This window comes from Loxodonta africana, chromosome 18, assembly GCF_030014295.1.
Source record: "Loxodonta africana isolate mLoxAfr1 chromosome 18, mLoxAfr1.hap2, whole genome shotgun sequence".
Taxonomy (NCBI): Eukaryota; Metazoa; Chordata; class Mammalia; order Proboscidea; family Elephantidae; genus Loxodonta; species Loxodonta africana.
This window is the reverse complement of record NC_087359.1, coordinates 50,735,072-50,757,746: the sequence shown is the minus strand read 5'-3', so window position 1 is coordinate 50,757,746 and position 22,675 is coordinate 50,735,072. Positions and strand designations below refer to the sequence as shown.

The window sequence follows — 22,675 nt, the reverse complement described above, 5'->3', positions numbered from 1 at the left end:
CTCGACTACTAGCCAGAAGGTTGGTGGTTTGAACCCACCATGGGCATCTCAGAAGACAGGCTTGGCAATCTGCTTTGAAAATCCTGTGGAATAGTCCTACTCTGCACACGTGGGGTTGCCATGAGCTGGAATTGACTCAAAAAAAAGACAACTAAAAACAACATTTATTTCTACATTCAAAGAAATTGAGGCTTACAGAACATCAGTGTCTTACAAAGTTCATAATACTAAATTGTAGGGTCAGAAATTTCAAAAGAAGAGAGAGAGAATGCTTACACACAAGTTTTCAGATTTCCTAAAGGAACCAGCAATGATTCTCTCTCACCCTCCAAAAAAATTTGCTATGCCAATTATATTTAGTATCCATGAATTTAAAATAATTCCTTATTCCCATTCTATTTCCCTGTAAGAGCAGTCTTTTACAACATAATAAAGACCAATATAATATTTCCTAAACTCTTTTTTCAGAAACTTCATTGTTCACTAGTTTATGCTTTCAGAAAAGTCCGATCCTCTCAGTGAGATTCACCTTTCATACACAAGTCAAACTTTTTATTTTAGGCTGCCATTTGTAAAGAAAACCGCTACTAATGACATATATTTACATCTTCATTAAATGATTACAGAATTAGGTCAACTCTTCTTCATTTTACTATTAATACTAGCTAAGCTCCTAATATTTCCAAGTCGAAAGTTAATTCCTTGTGCCTTCTACTTAAGAGATCAAGAAATTTTTCCTACAGTTCTATGAGAATTCACCCATCTTTAAGTGTCACTGAGATAAAGGCACTACAAAAAAAATCGTAGAAGAAAACAAATTAATAAAATTTGGAACTGTTCTTCTGCTTGCTATGCAGAATAGAAATAAGTAGGATTTCATTACCCTTCTTGGCAAACTGGTGAAAAAAAATACATCTCTCTTCTCAATGTTGCTGTCATTTAGAAAGAAAGACTGCTGAAAACAAATTGGTGGCTCGGCAACCTACGAAATGACAAGAAAAATGGCCATTTTCAATACCATTAAGTGTTAACATATAACTTCAGACGAACCTTCATACAGTATTCCATCTGATACCAAAAGCAATTCTGAAAAAATTATACAAATGTGGCAGGGGTGAAGTGCATCCTCTGGACCTGGGATCCCCACATTAAGAAGCTCCTGGTACCAGGAGATCAAGAGATAGCTGTAACACCGAAGACTGCAAGAAGTCCTGGCAGGGAGATGGAGGCAGGAGACGGGCAGGCAGTAGGCTTCCGGACCCAAGGAGTGAGAAAGCTGAGCGCCATCGGGCAGGAGGCTTGCTGGCAGAGTACGATGCTTCCAGATACTTGGTGGAGCTAGGTTTGCCAATCCACAGAGCTAGAGCTGGGTGCCTCCAGGCTGAGGTTTACTGGCAGAGTGGGGTGCCTCGGACATGTATTCACAGAGCTAAAAGAACTTTGTAACACTTGTCTGAGCAGGAGAGAGGCTGAGGGGTCAGACAGAGATGCACCCCTTGGGCACGGATGAGAAGAGGCTGTCCTGATCAAAGAACTGTATCCTGAGTGTTCCTAAACCTGAATTATAACCTGTTATTTGTCCAATAAACCCCATAATCATAAAATACATATATATACACACACACATATACACACACCAAAAACCAAACCTATTGCCATCGAGTCAATTCTGACTCATAGCGACCTTATAGGACAGAGTAGAACTGCCCCCATAGAGTCTCCAAGGAGCAGCTGGTGGATTCGAACTGCTGACCTTTTGGTTAGCAGTTGTAGCACTTAACAACTACACCACTGTGGTTTCCAATATATATATACACACACATATATGTAAAATTATGTAGTCAGGTGTGAACACTTCCAAATACTTTAAAGAAATTCACATATGTATATTATCAAACTGAGTTTTTGCTCTATATTTTCCCAAGAGTATTTTACTTATACGATTATAAAGTGCATACCAAGCCTAGTAATGACAAATGTTTTGATCTAAATTTTTTTAATTAAAATTATAATAAAATCTCACAGCTTCAAGTTTTTGTAGAAAGGTTTCGTGCACCATAGGTACTTAATTTTTATCACTATATTAGATACTGTTACTGCCTTGACTCAGTGGCACCCAACAGCAACAGTTCCCTGATAACCTCAGATTTTCCAGTAGCAATGACACATATTCTTTGTTTTCTAAACTCTCAACTACAACCTTCAGACAGGAGCCTAATTATAAAACTATTGGCATAGATGGCGACATAGTTCACTCACCAGCACGGAAAAAAGTCACTACAAAGCCATTAAAAATTTAGATAGAGGAACAGAATTACTACCAGTTTATTGTTTGAAGAAAAATGGAAGTTATTTCAACAAGTAGAAGTTAATTTTGTTTAAGTAAAGAAAATGTTCGTTGTTTTATAGTCTTTCTTATCAACCAAGCTCTAATTATTTAATCTAATTTTATACGTGAGTTTATTTCTTTAAAAATGACTGAATTTTATAGCTGAATTTAACTGTCAAGGCAATTAATCTGTAACTAAAAAATTACCTTCCCTGTAATCATTCACTCAATATTTCCCCAAGGAATACTTGTCCTAGTTATATGCAAAAATTTTATTACTTTTTTCATTACACTGTGACTTCATGGTAATGGTTATGAAGTCGTCAGGAAACTAATTACTAAAAGGATTCATTCATAGAGAAGGTCAGTTTTACAAACGAAATTTTATACATAATTTTATGAAAATTCCAAGAATAATGCCACAGAATATATACAAGGTAAACAAAGCTAACATAAGAAGTTTGGTCTTAAAACTTGTTTTTCCTTTTACCTCTAATCCAAACTTCTGTAAAGGGTCAGTTTCAGAAAGACATGAGAAATAAATCCATTTTTTAATTAATAATAGTTCTAGTACTCTGGCATTTGAAGCCAAAATGAAATGTACTTTCAGGAAAAATATAATTTAGTCAGATTTGTTAAGAGTATCCTATTGATTCTTCACTACTATAATTATAAAAATAATTTTTTTCATTTAAATCAACTGTTAAAAATTGTAGTACCATTTTTCTCGCAGAAAAAGAAACACACTGCTATTATTAAAAAAAATAAAGTGGCTAAGAATCAAGCCCACTTGTTAAAAGAACCCCATATACTTCAAAGAAGTGCATAGACAAGAACACAAAACAAACTCAAGAGCTGAAAGCAAGTGAAAATCAACCAACCAAGTTCAGCCTGATTCACAAAACACAACTCCATCCTTCCTGCTGCAAGAGAAACACAGCATTGAAAGATAAAGCGTACTTCACACTGACCTTGCAGCGCTGTGTATTTAATGTACATAAATTAAAAAAAAAAAAAGCTTTCTGACAGAAGATACAAAAACATCAGATTGCTTTTCATTCTGACAAATGAAAAAAGAAGGAGGGGAATTCTATTGTTTTGTTGTTGTCAGTTCTCATCGAGTCAGTTTGGACTCACGGCCACCCCATGTGCGCAGGGGACAACTGCTCCATAAGGCTTGCCAGGCTCTGACCTTCCAGAAGTAGACTGCCAGGCCTGCCTTCCAAGAATCCTCTTAGTGGGTTTGAGCCACCAACCTTTCAGTTAGTAGTTGAACACTTTAGCCTGTTGCTTTAGTAAGTAAGAAATCCTGACGTAAAGACTGAAAGGAGCTCTCTATTAGAAAAACATATTTTTGCCGAAAGGCCTTGGTTCCAAAGAAACAAGGCTACTAGTTGTATAACCATTACCAGAAAACCAACCAAACCCACTGCCGCTGAGTCGATTCTGACTCATATTAACCCTACAGAGCACAGTAGAGCTGCCCCGCAGGGTTTCCAAGGATGGCTGGTAGATTTGAACTGCTGACCTTTCAGCAGCCGAGCTCTCAATCACTGTGCCACTAGGGCTCCATAGAACCATTAAGAGGGAAAAAAAGCCGTAGGAAAAATATATTTTAAACCGAGGTCCTAGCTAAAAAACAAACAAAAAAACCTACTAAAACCAAGATTGAATCTGACAATCAAAAAAATAAATAAACAAAATAAATCTAGTTTATTCTTTTTTACTGCTCATAGTAAACACTTCAAAATTGTCAGCAATTTCCTGATAACCATATATGGTTCTATAAACAATCTCAAGATGGCAACATTCTGAAGTTTTCTTTCATAAAAGCAAAAGTGTGCAAACGTTTCTCAAACAACCAAAGCAGAACAAAATAATTAAAAATAAGGAAGTCAGGACTTCATATGATGCAATGCAAGTTTCTCTAGAGAAAATACACAAATATCTGGAAGAAGACTACATAACAATTTATGAAGCAGAATAGGAGCTATTATACAACTTTAAAAAAATTTTTTTTAAACTGAGAATAGAAATGATTCCCTGGCTCATTCTGGATTAACCACTCAGCAGCTATAAATAAGGGGCGGAGGGACGACACATACATTCAGATCTTAACTTCTTACCACACTCCAAAATAAATTTCAGGTGATATAAAATAACTTGAATACTCAAAATATGAAGTCATAAATTAGACTCAGTTATTTTCCAAACATATGTAAGAATAAAACTGTGAAACTTCAGAAGTGATTAAAGAAAAAAACAGCTGGCAGATTTGACTATACACAAATTTAAAATTAACATTAAGAACGATAACATTAATTGCAGCAGCAATTAAAAGGTAAACTGGAGAAAATATTTGTAGTAAAATGTCAAATGTTTAATATCCAAGGTACTTGTTATAAGGAGTTCTACAAACTGATATAAAAAAAAAAAAGCTTAAGAACAAAATACGTTGACAAACAAAAGCAAAGGACAAGAAGACAAATAATGAGGAAATACAAATACCAAAATACAAGGAAATGTTCTACCTTGACACTAACCAAAAATATACAAACTAAAACAAGCTGTCATTTTAGACTATTGAATTAGCAAGGAAACTTTGCAAATTATAATACGAAATGCTGGTATATATTTAACAAAATCAATATGCATGTATCACTTTCAGAAAATGATGTGAATCAAAAGATTTTTATTTCTGGGAATCTATTCTAAGACAATAATCTTTAAAAAGGGGAGGACTTTCAGGCATAATCCCAAAATACAAAGAAACCAGGATAGGAGATAACACTAAGAAAACTCTGGAAGCTTAGAAAGCAGATGGACACATATGAAAGGACTTGGTAGACAGACTCAAGAAAGCCTAATCCTAAACTAGCAACCAGGAAATGTGAGCTTTATACATGCAAGAATCCCATAAATGCTCAGGAATTAGTGGGACCAGGGTACCTCTACAGGGGTAGGAGACTAGGGGTTAAAAAAGGTCACTTGTGCTACTGGCTAAATGCTGTTTCAGAAGCAGTGACGTTCCAGAGAAGCCCTCTCCCACTGCACACAGCCTAGCTAACCATCTGGCGAAAGACTATTAGTTTACTGTCTGGAATACATGAAACAATTCTCTGGACATCGGACATAACTGAGGTTAGCTAAGCCATTCTAAAAACAGAGGTACTGAATAAACACGTGCATGGAGAATGTAGAGACATCCCCCCACTTGCTCCTCTGAGCTTCCAGACTCTGGCAGCCAGGCCTTTACCCTCCAGAGAGAGGACGTTAAGGAGACTTCTCTGCTGAGCATCTTTGTTGTGGAACTCCCTCCCTCTTCCCACCCACCTCCAAGACAGTATCTTTAGGTCTTTCTTTATAGACTGGTCAGAAAATATGGAATACAGGTAACAAAAGATCTATACAGAAGAATCTCCAGGGTTAAGCGTGAAGGCAGTTTCAAGGATCACAACTGTGGACCAGATGAGATCAAAAGTGAGTGATAGGTTCACTGCGGAGCAAGTGAGAAGGGCAATGAGACATCAGAGGAAACTGATAGTCTTGAGAGGACACTTGAGCAAGTGGCAGTTTAAGGTTGAATTAATGATAAATACTTGAATACACCAAGCAAACAAAACCATGACAATTATTCACTCCAGAAAAACAAAAAGTGCTAGAAAAGTAATCATAGCTTCCTACATAATTTCAGCTGTGAATCATATGTACATGGTCATAATAAGGTAAACACTGAATATTTAACCAAAATTACCATATAACTATCCCAGCAGGCCATCACTCATCTGTCAGACTGAGACTAGGAAGAAGTACTGGCTATCTACTTCTAAAATGAAACCTGCAAAGACCTGGAGTTAGAAAACAAAAAGTCAAGAATATGCTTGGCATTTCTCAACTTGAAAGAACTGAAGAAAAAATTCAAGCCTCGAGTTGCAATTTTGAAGGATTCTATTCTATAGGCAAAATACTGAATGATCCATGAAGCATCAAAAGAAGACGCGAGGAACAAACAGAGTCACTGGACCGAAAAGAATTGGTGGAGGTTCAACCACCTCAGGAGGTAGCATATAATCAAGAACCGATGGACTTTAAGGAAGAAGTCCAAGCTACACTGAAGGCAGTGGGCAAAAAAGGAAGCTCTAGGAATTTATGGAATATCAAGAGTATCAATTGAGATGTTTCAAACAAATGGATGCAACACTAGAAGGGCTCATTCATCTATGCCAAGAAATGTGGAAGACAGCTATCTGAACAACTGACTGGAAGAGATTCATATTTGTATCCATTCCAAAGAAGGGTGATCCAGCAGAAAGCAGAAATTATCAAACAATATCATTAATATCACGCCCAAGTAAAATTTTGCTGAAGATAATTTGAAAATGGTTGCAGCAGTACATCCACAAGGCACTGCCAGAAATTCAAGCCGGATTCAGAAGAGGACGTGGAACGAGGGATATCACTGCTGATGTCCGATGGATCTTGGCTGAAAACAGAGAATACCAGAAAGATGTTTACCAGTGTTGTATTGACTATGCAAAAGCATTCGACTGTGTGAATCATTAACAAATTATGGATAACACTGCAAAAAATGGGAATTCCAGAACACTTAATTGTGCTCATGAGGAACCTGTACATAGACCGAGAGGCAATCATTCAAACAGAACAAGGGAAATACCACGTGGTTTAAAATCAGGAAAGGTGTGTGTCAGGGTTGTATCTTTTCACTATATTTACTCAATCTGTATGCTGAGCAAATTATCCGAGAATCTTGACTATATGAAGAAGAACAGGGCATCTGGATTGGAGGAAACCTATTAACAGCCTGCAATATACAGATAACACAACCTTGCCTACCGAAAGTGACGAGGATTTAAGCACTTATAGATGAAGATCAAAGACTACAGCCTTCGGTATAGGTTATGCCTCAACATAAAGAAAACAAAAATCCTCACAACTGGACCAAAAAGCAGTATCATGATAAATGGAGGGAATACTGAAGTTACCAAGGATTTCATTTTACTTGGATTCACAATCAACATCTGTGGAAGCAGCAGTCAAGAGATGAAACGACTCATTGCACTAGGCAAATGTGCTGCAAAATCCTCTTCAAAGCTTTAGAAAGCAAAGATGTTTTGAGGACTAAGGTGTGCCTGACCGAAGCCACAGCATTTTCAATCACCTCATATGCATGTGAAAGCTGAACAATCAATAAGGAAGACTGAGGAAGAACTGATGCCTTTGAATTAAGGTGTTGGCATGGAATACTGAATATACCATGGACTGCTACAATAATGAACAAATTTGCCTTGGAAGAAGTACAGCCAGGATGCTCCTTAGAAGTCGAGGATGGAGAGACTTCATCTCATTTATTTTGGACATGTTATTACAATGGACCAGTCCCTGGAGAAGGACATCATGCTTAGTAAAGAAGAGGGTCAGGGAAAAAGAGGAAGACCTTCAACAAGATGGACTGACACCATGACTGCTACAACGGGCTCAAACATAACAATGACTGTGAGGATGCCGCAGGACTGGGCAGCGTCACGTTCTGTTGTACACAGGGTCGCTATGAGTCGGAAATGACTAAACAGCACTAACAACAACACAGTGGCAGGATGAGGTAATAGGGAAAGGGGAAGTGTGTGGCTCTGGGGAAAGGAGGGGGAAGAAAGCTAAATTCTCATGCTCAGAAGTGGGAAGTCAACGGATAACATCTAAAACTGAAAAATCAGTACCAAATAAGCAACAGTCGACTAAAAGAATATAAAGTGGTCTCCTCTAGGGAGGGAAAAAGGCCAGGGAAGACTAGGAAACGGCCTCTTTTGTAACAAATCTTGTACAAACTATTCAAATCATTAAACTATATGCATGTATAACTTGACAAAAGCAAACATAAAAAAGATACTAAATTGTATTACGTTATGAGTAAAACAATATAAAAATTTTGAGAAAAGTAAAAGCAAATTAGCTGCGCTAGCATGATGGGATCGTTAGTGATGTTTTGTCCCTTTATTTTCCTATTTCTCAGTAATGTTATATTGCTTTTATAATTTTCAAACAAGTTTTACAAAAGTGCTCTTGGTTGGTAGTCGACACTCCTGTATGCCTTTGCTTATAATGCTCTCTCTCTGTGTATACCACCCTATTTCTACCGATGCCACCTGAACGATACCTAATCCTCTTTTAAGATTAGGCTGAAATGTCACCTCCCCTTTCCATTCACCCCCAGATATAAAATGACTGCTCTTTCCTTTATGCCTCAGCTGTACCTTAAATGGATAATAAACTAGTACCATGTTTGTCTTGGTGTCCCCCAGCACTTACACAGAGCCTAAAATATCACACACTTGTTTAAAAAAAAAAACAAAACCCCATTGCTATCAAGTCCATTTCAACTCATAGCAACCCTATAAGACAGTATAACTGCCCCACAGGATTTCCAAGCAGTGGCTGGCAGATTTGACCTGCCAACCTTTTGGTTAGCAGCCAAATTCTTAACCACCGTGGCACCAGGGCTCCAGAAACATCATAACCCCCTGCCCCCCACGCAAAAAAACCAAACCCACTGCCATCAAGTCGAATTCCGACTCATAGCTACCCTATATCGGACAGAGAAGAATTGCCCCATAGGGGTTCCAAGGTTGTAATCTTTACAGAAGCAGACTGCCATATTTTTCTCCTGCAGAGCAGCTGGTGGGTTTGAACCGCCAACCTTTCAGTTAGCAGCCGAGCACTTAACCACTGTGTAACCAGGGCTCCCTATGAAACTGCATAGGCACTTAATAAATATTTAATTCATCATTAAATCATTTATTTATCCCAATAACCATAAGAAATTTAATGCTTTTGTCAAATCAAAGCATAGCCCATACATTTTTTAAAAGGGGAAAAAAAAGCAAAAGAACTAATACACACACAAAATCCTTCTAAAAAGGAAGTATGATTTCTTATTATTAAATTTCACCTTTTTTACTTTAATACTCTTAAAATAATCTACTTGTATCTTCTCTGTAGAATTCAGATTGGCTAAGTATTATTCAAATCTTTACTAGAAACTTATCCAGATTACCTTAAGGATAACTTCAAAAGGCCTTAAATCCTTCAAAAATTTTGGATGGTGACACCAACAAATAGCCTCAACTTTTCTGCTGCCCAAAATATTTTGTCAAACTTTTAAAAAATGAAGGGAATAAATTAAAAAAGCTGCTGAAAAGTTCTCAAAACATAAATCAATTTTCATGAAACAACTGGCTACAAAACACACAAAAGCATTTAAACAATATTAACCTAAAAAAATTTGCAAAAACTTTACAGGCAACAGACTTTTCTTTTGGAATACCAAAAGAAGTGGAACTCCTTATTACATCTAAATTTGAAAGCAGCACATGAAGAGGCCTAAAATACATACTTTTTCATAATAAGAAAAATTGTTTTAAAAATACAATCAAGTTTTTTAAGAAAACTACAGATACACAAGGAGAAAAAATCACCTTCAACTCTACCACAAAGAGAAACCTGTTAATTAATGTTTGGCAATATATTCTTCCAATATGCTTTCTTTACATATATGTTATTTTTATAAGAGCAAGATCATACAGTACATTATTTCACAATATTTTCTCCACTATATGATACCATGAGGAAACCCTGGTGGCACAGTGGTTAAGTGCTACGGCTGCTAACCAAAGGGTCAGCAGTTTGAATTGGCCAGGCGCCCCCTGGAATCTCTGTGGGGCAGTTCTACTCTGTCCTATACGATCACTATGAGTCGGAATCGACTCAATGGCACTGGTTTTTTTTTTTTTTTTTTTAATGATACTGTGAACAGCTTTCTTCGTTACTAAGTATTCTTCTACAGTACTAGTTTTAATGAGTATATGACAGTCTATGATAATGAGTATAAAAAAAAAAACCCAAACCCGTTGCCGTCAAGTCGATTCCGACTCATAGCAAACCTATAGGACAAAGCAGAACTGCCCCATAGAGGTTCCAAGGAGCGCCTGGTGCACTTAACCACTACACCATCAGGGGTTCCCTGATAATGAGTATAGTATATGACATAGTCACTGTATGTTTGTTAATTTATTTTACTAAACTCTTACAATAGATAGTCTTACAACAAAATCTTTTTGGTAAAAGAAGTTAATGTCTTTGCTAATCAGTTCCACAGGGTAAATAAGAAACTAAAAAATCTAGTCCTAAAAATCACAGCAAATAACACCCCACACATGGTCTATATTAAAGGCAGAAAGTTTGCAGAAAAAGGATCCCTGGTGGCACAATGGTTAAGCGCTTGGCTACTAATCAAATGGTTGGCAATTTGAACCCTTCCAGCCACTTCTCAGGAAAAGGCCTGGCGATCTGCTCCCCTAAGGATTACAGCCTAGAAAACCCTATGGAGCAGTTCTACTCTGTCACATGGGGTCGCTATGAGTTGAAAAGACTCAGTGGCATCTAATGACAAGAAGTTTGCAGAATTAATTAAGTACAAGAAAAAAATGAGATTATATAGCAAAGCCTCATATTATTTTCTCTACAAACCACATACACATTCTTAAGAAATCAACTCCTTGTCAAAATATGTATCTCATGAACAATTAGAGCAACTAAGGTTAATTTTTTTAATAAAAGGACAGTCCTCACTTCACATGGTTATAATATGCATGAATTTCAGTTATCAGTTTAATGTTGAGTAAGTAACATCTGTTACCACCTCCAGGAGAGGAGTCCCACCACAAGGAAGACAGCAAAGAGCATAATTCCTGTCACCAGGAGTAGCAGCCCTAGGATGTCAACCCACTCCATAGTTTGCAGGTGTCAGGAAAATATGACTCACACGGGAACTAGATGGAAAAATGCTTTACTCACACAGATAATAGAGCAAGATCAGCTTCAACAGTGAGCTTCGTCCCCCATAGCCAAAAACAGGTCTCATTCCACAGCCAATGCAGGGAGATGGTCTGGCCGTACCTGTCTTGTGTTACAGGCGAAGGAGCCTGTTCCCTCCCCACTAGGAAAAGATACAGAAGTGGGGTTGCCCAGATGTCATATTATGCATACACTTAGCTAAACAATTCTTGGGAATGATGACATGTGCTCTGGCCTAAGGGGAGAGATGTGCTAACAGGCTACCAGCTGTAATGGGATGTGTTTTGGGTCAAGACTTCCAAGGCAGGCAAGCTAGCCCACACTCACATTCCGTCCAAGAAGCCAGGCCAATACACATGGTCCTAAACACAAGGTTTATTCATGGGTAACAGGGAAAGGTGGCAGGCTGTGCTCGGACTCCTCTTCCGCAGTTAAATAACACGAGTTCCCCAAAACAGGTCAAATTTCATTCACCACATTATATTAACTGTGAATAAGTGCAAACTTTGCTGCTAGCTCTTCACAGTACACATAATAGATGTGTATCATCATCGATGACTAATCATGTTTCTTCTTTCAAAGTCTGCTGGTGATTGGTCACTGTGCATCTGTTCGTCAGTGTATGTATAGAGAACAAACGTGTAGTAGTCATGTCATATTTTATGAAAATAGATCATCAAAAAAGGGGACTATCCAACAAAGATGAAAATACATCAATGAAATGAAGTGATAATGCTAAATTCGAGTCCAACACAAACTGACATTTAGAAGAAATACCTAACCATGGGAATGTTGATACTGCCACTGTTCAAGTTACTCTAGATACCTAGCCAGAGGACTTAATGAAAGACGCATTTCCCAGCATAAATGAGGAAAATGGTTGTGATGAAAAGAATGACAATGTCCCAGAAGAAGGGATGCCAGCAAAAAATTTTACAGTAAAGGAACTCACAGAGATATTCCACAATACTGAACGCACAAAAGATAAAACGCTGGAAGCGGAAGCTAATCCAGATTTAGAAAGAACTTACGACAATTTATCAACGCATAGAAAAGATGCTCACCCTGTATCATAAATTATACAAGAAGGCAAGCACTATTCAAACGATTCTTGTTAAGTTTTTAACAGTGAAATAAAACACTTTAACTATAATACTTTAAATTACAGTATACTAAATATGTTAGTTTCACTATTTTTTTAAACTTCCTGACACATCCATAACTAACAATAAGATAGATTTTAATGTTTTGACAAAAGCTTTCAAAGGTCAAATAACTGAAATTCTCCCATTGATTAGTAATCCCTTTTAACTATTATAGAGCATTTAAAAGAACATCTATAATGCACCATAAATCATGTAACACAATGTCAGAATTTGCATTCTTGACGAAACACATACGTACACACTCATGAAGTATACAAATAACACATACATGGCTTTGGTTAACTTTTTCTTTCCTTTCCTATTTTTAATGTAGTAGAGCTGAGTAAGCTGAGTAGATCCTATAAATAAATCCAGAGTTTATAATTACCTTTATCCTGATAACTTTAGTAGAGGCAATATGGCAGAAAGTTACAGAAATAAGTCTAATAGGCCAATCAGAGTTGAGATGTGAAATCTAAGCACAAAATGAGAGCAGGACAAAAGTGAAAAGGAATAAATACAAATGTTGACCTGTCATTTTAAATTTTTCCAACAAATCTTTAACTTCTAAAGTAACTTGGAAAGACAAGATAATTCATATCTTCCAACGCATACAATCAAAAAACAGTAAATCAGAATATGCCTAAGACTTTCATTATCACTCAATTTTTTGATAATTACAACCTGACTTTTTTTTTTTTAAATGAAAAGTAACAACTTCTAAAAGATGAATAAAATCTGATTTCTTCCTTGGAGTACAGTATTTTAACTCCACTGAGCTCAATGTTAAACAGTAATGCTTAACACAATGTTAAAACATGAATCACCAAATAAAGCCATCAAATAACTTCAGAAATTTGGAAACAAAAATTTCATATGAACACACTGGTGCATCAGTCTTCAGTCTAGAATAAAAGTTTTCTCTAATATGAAGTTGTCAAAAACCAATGCCAAGAGACAAAAACTGCTGGAAGTAAGAGTTATTAGATAAATCGTTGACAACTTCTAAGAAAAATGCACAAAGAGCACTTCCACATAAAATTCTGATATGCAAAGGACTACATCTGAGAGATTACAGACCTAAAAGAAACCTCTTACAACCAGTATTTACCACCCCCTTTTAAACTCATCTATTAATCTATAATAAAACAGATCTATATGTGCCCATTAAGATATACATTTTGAGAACCTGCCTCCAGATAGAAAGTTAAAAAACACAGACAGGTCTTTCTTTAAAAGGAAGCCTAAAAGCAAAAAATTTGAAAGCATATAAATGTCTTCTGCATTACTACGGCAACGGTTACGGGCATTACTGAGCACCGTCTTAACTGGTCTCTATGACAGGCGCACATATAACACATAAGCCCTAAACCCTTGTAGCAACTGGATTAACGAAGGCTAAATTCTAGAATTTCATGAGGATACATATATTGCTCATACTTAGGGAAGAGGCTACCTGCTGTCATTTACCTAGCGATCTGCAATAAGAGAGACTGGCCTTTTTTAACGTTCCCCAGCGAATATCCTGGCTTTCCACCTGGCTGTGATTTCATAATAAAATTTGGCTTTCTTGAGCTTTCACTACAGGCAGTACTGCTTTTACAGGTTGTCGCTAGCTTTTAATTCACCCACAGGCTGTGTGGACTATTTGGAAAATATTGCCAAAGGCGTCTTTCTTGTAGGAGGTTTTCTGGGTGTAGGGATTAGGGTTCTTTCTACTCTGGTTTTCTGCTGCTGCAGGGTCAGTCTTTCAGGGATTTGTGGTTATCTCCTCTGCACAACCTGTAACACTACTTAAATTCTAAACTATTTACCTGAGCTTGTGAATATCAGACCAAAATTTACATGAAAAGTTTCAGAAGTCCCTTACAATGATCCTAATAAAACATATAGCTGAAAATACTGCTAATGAGCAGGCAATATTCCTACTACAGTCAGAAATCATAATCCAGAGCAATTTTTTGCTTTCTCTCATATATATGTATATGAAAAAGCTGTGTGTATATTTGTGTGTGTGCAAATAGCTTTATATATACTTAACAATATATATATTCTATATTTTTAAATAGCTTTATAGAGAGCTTTTAGAACGGGCTTTATAACAATGCAAATGTCAAATCGCCCCTGGGATAAATTAAGGAAAATAGATTAAAAAAAAAAACTATTAGAAGACAATTGTGATAAACGTGGACATTTTAAAAAGTAGAAAACTCCACCTGTAGCATTTTCACACACATAGGGAAATGCATCAACGTCTACGATATCCCAGGTACAGTGACTCAAAAATACGAAAATACACAGGAACAGTCTACCCTTCCAACTTAGCTTATCCCTGCCAGGATCACAAGTCACCAGTGAAGTGTGGAGGATTCTGGTACATTTTAAAATCTTCAAACTGACACAAACACATAAAATAAGCAAAAATCTCTAAATTTGAGTGTAGCCCACAATTGTCTATCTTCTAATAAATTCTTCTAACACAAATAGAACTGCAATGCAATGCGTTTTTCTTAGACTTGTAAGTGTAGCATTCAGTCACATTCCTATACACTTGGAAACTGAGAATTAGAGCTGTGAACCACATTCTTTTAAGCCTTCAAAAGAAGACACCAATGAAAATAAAAAGGTATCTCTTACAAGAAAACTAAAGAGATAACTGTTAAGAAAAAGCAACACATTATAATAAAAAGAGAACAATGACTATAACCATATGGTTCTCTCAATCGGCTAGCATATGCTGAACACCCACCCGAAACCCATTGATGCAGAGTCGATTCCAACTCATAGCGACCCTATAAGACAGAGTAGGACTGCCCCATAGAGTTTCCCAGGCTGTAAATCTTTTTTTTTTTTTTTTTAAATTGTGCTTTAGGTGAAAGTATACAAATCAAGTCAGTCTCTCATACAAAAAGCCATACACACTCCACAGTGCACTCCCACAGCTGCTCTCCCCTTAATGAGACAGCACATTCCTCCTCTCCCTCCGTATCCGCCATGTGCATTCAACCAGCTCCTGTACCCCTCTCCTCATCTCGCTACCAGACAGGAGTCACCCGCATAGTCTCACGTGCCTACTTGAGCCATGAAGATCACTCCTCACCAGCATCATTGCCTATCTTATAGCCCAGGCCAAGCCTTGTCGTAGAGTTGGTTTTGAGAATGGTTCCAATCTTGAGCTATGAAAGGGTCCAGGGACCATGGCCGTCAGGGTCCCTCCAGTCTCAATCAGACCATTACCAGGCTGTAAATCTTTATGGAAGCAGACTGCCAAATCTTTCTCCCAGGGAGCCACTGAGTGGGTTCAAACTGACCACCTTTCAGTTAGCAGCGAGCATTTAACCACGGTGCCACCATGGCTCCTTGCTCTTTCATTGAATACCTACTCTGTGCTTAAAACAGTACAAAACAGTTAAAAAGAAAAAAAAAAAGGTTCTTCCTCTCAACAAGCTTGCATCCTAGCAGGGAGATCAAATTAACACACAAAACAATACCATATATAGGATACAAATTAATACAAAGGATACAAATTAATAGCCACAGGAGTTCAAAGAAGATTATAAGTACTGGATAATCCAGGAAAGTCTCAGATAAGGTGGTAAGATTTGGGTAAAGTCTAGAAAGATAGGAAGAATCAAATGAGAATGCTGAACCCTTCATAATGTAGCCTCATCGTCCCTTCCCAACACCTTGCACAATATAAATTAGAATAGATGAAAGCAGAGAAAAATCACTCCAGATAAGAGAAATCATAAAAAGGTGAAGTGAGAAGAACAAATCAATTAGCCCACCGAATACTCATTGTGGAGAAAAGGTGACTTAAAATTTTAAAGGAAGAGTACATACACTTCTTTGTCAGTTTGTCTTATAGTGTTGGTGTGTGTGCTGTTGATGCTGGAAGCTATGCCACTGGTTTTTAAAATACCACCAGGGACACCCATGGTGGACAGGGTTCAGCGGAGCTTCCAGACTGAGAGAGACTAGGAGGAAAGGCCTGGTGATTTACTTCCGGAAATTAGTCAATGAAAACCCTATGGCTCCCAACAGAATACTGTCTGACATAATGCTAGATGATGAGCCACCTAGGTTGGAAGGCATTCAAAATACACAGTGGCCACAACAGTGGACTTCAGCGTACCAATGATTGTGAAGATGGTGCAGACCGGTCAACATTTAGTTCTGTTGTACCTGGGGTCACCATGAGTCACAGTCAACTCAACAGCGGTTAGCAACAACAAATGGATCAAATTATGTAAATCATATGAAAAAAAGGTTCCAAAAATTGCATGCAATTTTGACATGACTTTCCCATGCCCCTTATTCACACCAGTAAAGTAGTCCCTGTTTAAGCACATCAGCCCAGGGGCAAGGACTAGAAGGCAGGAGGGGACAGGAAAGCTGGTTAAAGGGAGCCACAACAACGAAGGTTTGTAAACAGCAGGAGGGTGAGAGAAAGCAGGAGCAATGTCAGGGAAGGCTTCTGAGAGGACCTGACACCTGGACTGAGTCTTCACGGATGAGGATCTGGGATCTGCCAAGTCAGACAGTTCAGGGGGAAAGGTGCCTTCCAATTCATTGATGTGCATGTACTTCATGCCAGGCACTATGCCAGCTTCTGGAAATAAAAATAATACCATGGCCCTGATTTTAAGACACTAGTAATCTTGTCAGGAATTTGCTTCACAGAGAAGATGCTTAAAATTTGGTCCTTAAAAATGGGTTCCCCATGTATACACACAGGAATAAATACTGTATGATGTGATTTATACAAATTTCAAAAATAGGCAAAACTAGTCCTTGGTGATAGAAGGCCAAGAGTGGTTACCTTTGAGGAGAAGTACTGACTAGAAGGGGAGAGAGGAGGGAGCCTGCTGGTATGCTAGAAATGTTCTATAACCCGAGTTGTGTAGTGGTTACTCAGAAGCACACCTAAAAACCCATCAAGCGGACCATTAAGACTTATGCACTTTACCTAATTATATCTCAGTAAAATAAAAATATATGTACAACAAATCCTTCATATATCAAAAAAAAAAAAAAAAGTAATGAGTTCTGTCTCCCACCCTGCCCTGGGTAAAGTGGCAAGGCAGTGGAGAAGTAGAACATTCCAAGACCTAGGAAGCAGCATTTGCAAAGGCACAGAGTGTTCAGGAGGGGACCAAATCACAGAAAACCTTGGTTTACCAAGTTAAAAAGATTAACTTCAAATCATGGGATGTGGGTACCTTCCACTGGAGGGCATGAGTAAAACGACCAGATGTGCATTTCGGGAAGATCCTCTGGTGGAAATAATGGGTTGGAGGGGTAGAAGACTAACAGTCCGAGGGGCAGATGAAGGCCTTTTCCAGGGCTGTGACTGTGAAGATGGAGAAGAAACAGACAAGAAGGTAGCACCAAAGGGACACTGTGATCAATCAAATGTGAACAAAGTTAAGAAGGGAAGAGTCTCAGCCGATGACCAGGCTTCTGGCTTGTGGCAATGGGTATGAATCACAGATACGCAATATATAAGCAGAGAGGTGGAAAAAAGTTGCATTTAGTTTTGTACTCTACTGAAATAATACAAAAAATAGGCTCCACTCAAAATGGAACATTTTTCTATGAGACTTTATTTACTGCCAAGTAGTCATTCAGTTGATGTCCTATTTCATTATTTAAATATATTTGCTTGGCAATCTTCCGTCAACTTCAATTTAATCTCTATGAGCTGGCAATATAAAATGCTTCCACCATTAGAAAATTGCTCCTTACTCCACCTCTAAGCCTAAAAAGAATAAGCATTTCGTCCTTCCCATACTTACCTGTAAAGAGGTATTCTCAAATCAGCATCTCTGACGAAGAATAACATCTGGTTTGTAGACCTCCATTCAGTTCAAGCTTTTACTTACGGATGCTTCCACGAACTTACAAACCTCTAAACCAAATTTATTAACTAAACAACTGTTACAAATCCACCACAGCTTCCTACCACGGCTGTTCACTAATAACTTCTAAAACCATGTTTAAAGCAGAACCAAAAATGACATAATGACATGTTTAATACAACTAATCATATTTTAAAATAATGCATTAGAATATACATATAAATTTAAGTATGTTCACACACACATATCCTAAATCAAATTTCCCCTAAAAGTTCAATCTAGTTTTTAGAAAAAAAATTGCTTTGATACCCAATTCACTCATTCAACTCATTCGATGAATAGTTATTTAGTAGCTAATAACTGGCAGGCACTGTGCAAGTGTGGGGGATATAGCAGTAAACAAAACAGACTTGCCCCTACATGGAGTTTTATAGTCTGTGGTAGATGATCCTGAAAACTGCATTCTAGGGTAATGTCTTACCCACCTCCATGTCACCCACCCATCCCAGTCTCCTACTGTAGGCTTAAGTCAGGACCCACAAGACCAGAGATCAAACATAGGGATTATTAAAAAGGAACCTTCAGAAAAACTACTTAGCAAAAGAAATAGAACCTGTTAGAAAGAAAGAGCAGTTGTAAAAATTATTTTAAAATAATTCTCCAAAATGACTCAAGAGTGATGGTCTCAAGAATTTAACCTTCCATGTATGCTTTTTGAGGAAGCTTTCAAAGAATGTGTTCCACCAAAATGGAGGAGTAAATCAAGAAAGAGGTAACAAGAGATCCAACACAGAGCTAAAGGGAATCTTCAGGATAGTGATGAAGTAAGATTCCAGGACTACTGTTACTCTCAAAGTACAAGGACAATCAGGACAGACTGGAACAGGCCAAAAGGCTCTAGGAAATGATTTCTCTAAGATGATGAAATGAGTGAACACCTGATGTATCTGAACATATGGAGTAGATTTAAACAACTGGTAAGAGCATTCGGGTTGAATTATAGCAAATAAGAAACCTAAACATACAAAAGACAATTATTTTTTTTTTAATTTGGGGAAAGTCAAGTATACAGGAAAAGTGATTCTAATATATTAAATGGCTTAGCTGTGAAGAGCATTTATAAAGGCCTAAGGAAGATGTCACTTTAATGACTAAGGTGTGCCTAACCCAAGCCATTGTCTTTTCAATCACCTCGTATGCATGCAAAAGCTGGACAATGAAAAAGGAAGACAGAAAAATTGATATATTCTAATTGTGGTACTGACAAAGAATACTGAATATACTGCGGAGTACCAAAAGAATGAACAAATCAGTCTCAGAAGAAATACAACCAGAACGCTCCTTAGAAGCAAGGGTGTCAAGATTTTGACTTACTTTGGACACACCATCAGGAAAGATCAGTCACCAGAAAAGGACATTATGTTTGGTAATGTAGAGGGTCAGTGAAAATGGGGGAAATCTTCAGTGAGATGGATTGACACAATAGCTACAACAATGGTCTCAAAACATACTAACGATCGTGAAAACGGCACAGGACAGGACAACATTTCATTCTAAGGTCGCCATGAGTTAGAGGCAACTCAACAGCAACTAATAACAACCATGACATAGACGCTGAGCACTGATCTAACCCAAAACCAACTCACTGCCACTGAGTGGATTCTGACTCATAGCAACCCTACAGGACTGAGTAGAACTGCCCCACAGGGTTTCTAAGGCTGTAAATCTTTATAGTAGCAACTGCCACATCTTTCCCCCATGCAGCAGCTGGTGGGTTCAAACTGCTGACCTTTCAGTTAGTAGCCGAGCATTTTAGCCACTTTAACCAGGACTCCTTTTGATCTAAACAAAAAGACAAAATATATAAACATACATTTATATATATATGTATGAGAAGAACATGTGTGTTTGGGGGACTGGTGGCAGTATGAAGGAGTTAAATCCTCATCTTCAATAGTGTAAAGCCAATAAATATGCCCTACATGGGAAAAAAAGAAGCAAAAAGTAAGCATATTATTTTGATATAAAGGTAAACCAAATTAATAAAGTGTTGTAAGTATCAGCCTTTGGGTAGTGGAAAATGGTGGGGGAGAGGGGTAGGTAGAGGGCAACTGTTTTTCATAAAAAGCCCTGAAGAACCGTTTGATTCTAAATTCTGTATGCTTACATATATATATATCCCCCACCAGTCTATTAGTTCATCGTACTGTGACGGCCTGTGTGTTGCTATAATGCCGAAAGCCATGTAATCAGTTCTTCAAATACCAGCAGGGTAATCCACAGTAGACAGATTTTGGAGGAACTTCCAAACTAAGACAGACTAGGAAGAAAAGCCTGGCAATCTACTCCTGAAAATTAGTCATCGAAAGCCCTGTGAATCACAATAGAATACTGTCTGACTCCCTTGCTTTGGGCACATCATCAGGAGGAATCAATCACTGGAGGAGGACATCATGTTTGGTGAAGCAGAGGGCCAGTGAGGGTGAGGGCTACCCTTGGTGAAATGGACTGAAATAACAGCTACAGCAATGGACTCCAACATGCCAGCAACCTTGAGGATGATGCAAGAGTGGGCAGTCTTTCATTCTGCTGTACATGGGAGTTGCCATGAATCAGAGTCAATTCGATGGCGCTATCTCTATCTATACATCTGTATCTACCTACCTATCTCATTTTGGTAAAAATAAAAACTAAAAGACTAAGAAAAGTATTAGCCATGGAATGCAAGAAAAAGAATCTTAGACCAAAAACAAAGAAAAAAAAAAAAAAACTAAAGATACTGATAAATTTTAGTTTAAAATCACCTGAATTATTTAGAACCAATGAGAGCTCTGTACACTGAAATGAATTTTATTCTCAACGAAGTCTGTACAATACTTTAAGCAAATAAGTTTCCAACTCGAACTTCACATATGGCAATAGGATGATACGTGTCATCATGGATGAAAAGCACATGAAGATCATTGTACAAAAATAAATCATTTCATGAGCAAAATTATTAAATTTTACCTTTTATCAAATGGCATTAAGTGTACATAAGCACAACACTTACTGCCTTACTAGTCTCTTGATAGCTACTCAAAAAAAAAAAAACCCCAAACCCCTTGTCACGGAATTGATTCGGACTCAAAGCAACCCTACAGGACAGAATAGCGCTGCCCACAGGGTTTCCAAGGAGTAGGTGGTGGATCTGAACTACCGACCTTTTGGTTAGCAGCCGATCTCTTAACCACTGTGCCACCAGGGCTCCAGTAACTACTCAGAAGTTTATATTATTAGGTACCAATTGTAAGCATTTAAAATAAACAAACAAAATTACATACTGCATTTAAGGTTATCACATTTTTAAACTAGCAGTTAAAACTTTTTGCACAAACTTTTCAAAGTTGCTGAAAGGAAAAGAAATTTTGAGATGGATACATTGCTTAGACTCAGTCCCAGTCAGAACTTCATTCTATCTCTATCCCCTCACCCCCCAACCCCGCCCTTGCAAAACATTATGCAAGTTTTTCACATCTCTCCATCAGGTGGAAATAGTTTTCTCTCATTTACACATATAGCTAGCTATCCAATATTCACTGAGTACTTAAAACACATAGGGTACTGCACCTCTCCTGGCACCGGGGATTCATGCCTGACAATAATAAGGGCTATAACCAAACTATGTATTCAGAAAAGTACAATAATGACAGGAGGCTACTTCATACCAAGTGATAAGGGACTGCCTCTTTGAGGCCATATGATCTGGGACCTCAGGTATGACAATGAGCCAAGTATGTAAAAATTTGTAAATGGCCTTTCCAGGCTGAGCAAGAACAGCAAAAGCAAAGGCCTAGAGAGCCAGAAAGGGTTCCAAGAGCAAAAAAGAAGGCTAATGTGGCTAGTATATAGGAAGGAAAGCAGTATGAGACAGGTTAGAACTTTAAGCAGAAGCCAAATCATTTAGGGGCTTGTAGGCCATTATATGGACTACATATTTTGTTCTAAAGTAATTATAAGATTTAAGGAAAGGAGTACGGAGTCCTGGTGGTGTAACAGTTCAGCACCCGTCTGCTAACTAAAAGGTTGGCAGTTCAAACCCACCCATCGGCTCCACAGGAGAAAGATCTGGAGACCTGCTTCCGTAAAGGTTACAGTCTAGGAAACCCTATGGGGTAGTTCTACTCCGTCACATGGGGTCATTATGAGTCGTCATCGACTCGACGGCACCCAATAACAACAAGGAAAGGAGTGACAGGATCTGATTTAAATTTTAAGATTACATCGGCTGCTGTGTGAAACTATTTAGGAAACCACTGTACGGTGTCTTGGCAAGAGATGATGGCAGCTTGGACTAGAGTGGTGGCAGAAGTTAACAGATTGGACTGAATAGCGCACTAACAGGACTTGGTGATAGATTCAAACTGGGGAAGAGATTAGATGGTGAGAAAAAGGGAGAGACTGAGACTGTCTCTAGACTTTTGGCTTTACCA

The 22,675-nt window shown here is 37.9% G+C and overlaps 1 protein-coding gene across 7 annotated transcripts in view; it reads right to left on the bottom strand.

The window, feature by feature from the left end:
• USP32 (ubiquitin specific peptidase 32) overlaps positions 1-22,675 on the bottom strand; it is a 205,463-nt gene that overhangs the window by 175,464 nt on the left and 7,324 nt on the right. The window contains exon 1 of one of the 7 annotated variants that reach the window (XM_023553510.2): positions 884-982. The exons of the other annotated variants lie outside the window; for them this stretch is intronic. The gene's annotated coding sequence lies outside the window, so the exon portion shown is untranslated. Of the gene's footprint in view, positions 1-883; positions 983-22,675 lie in introns of those variants that run through there. 7 annotated transcript variants of the gene reach the window in all.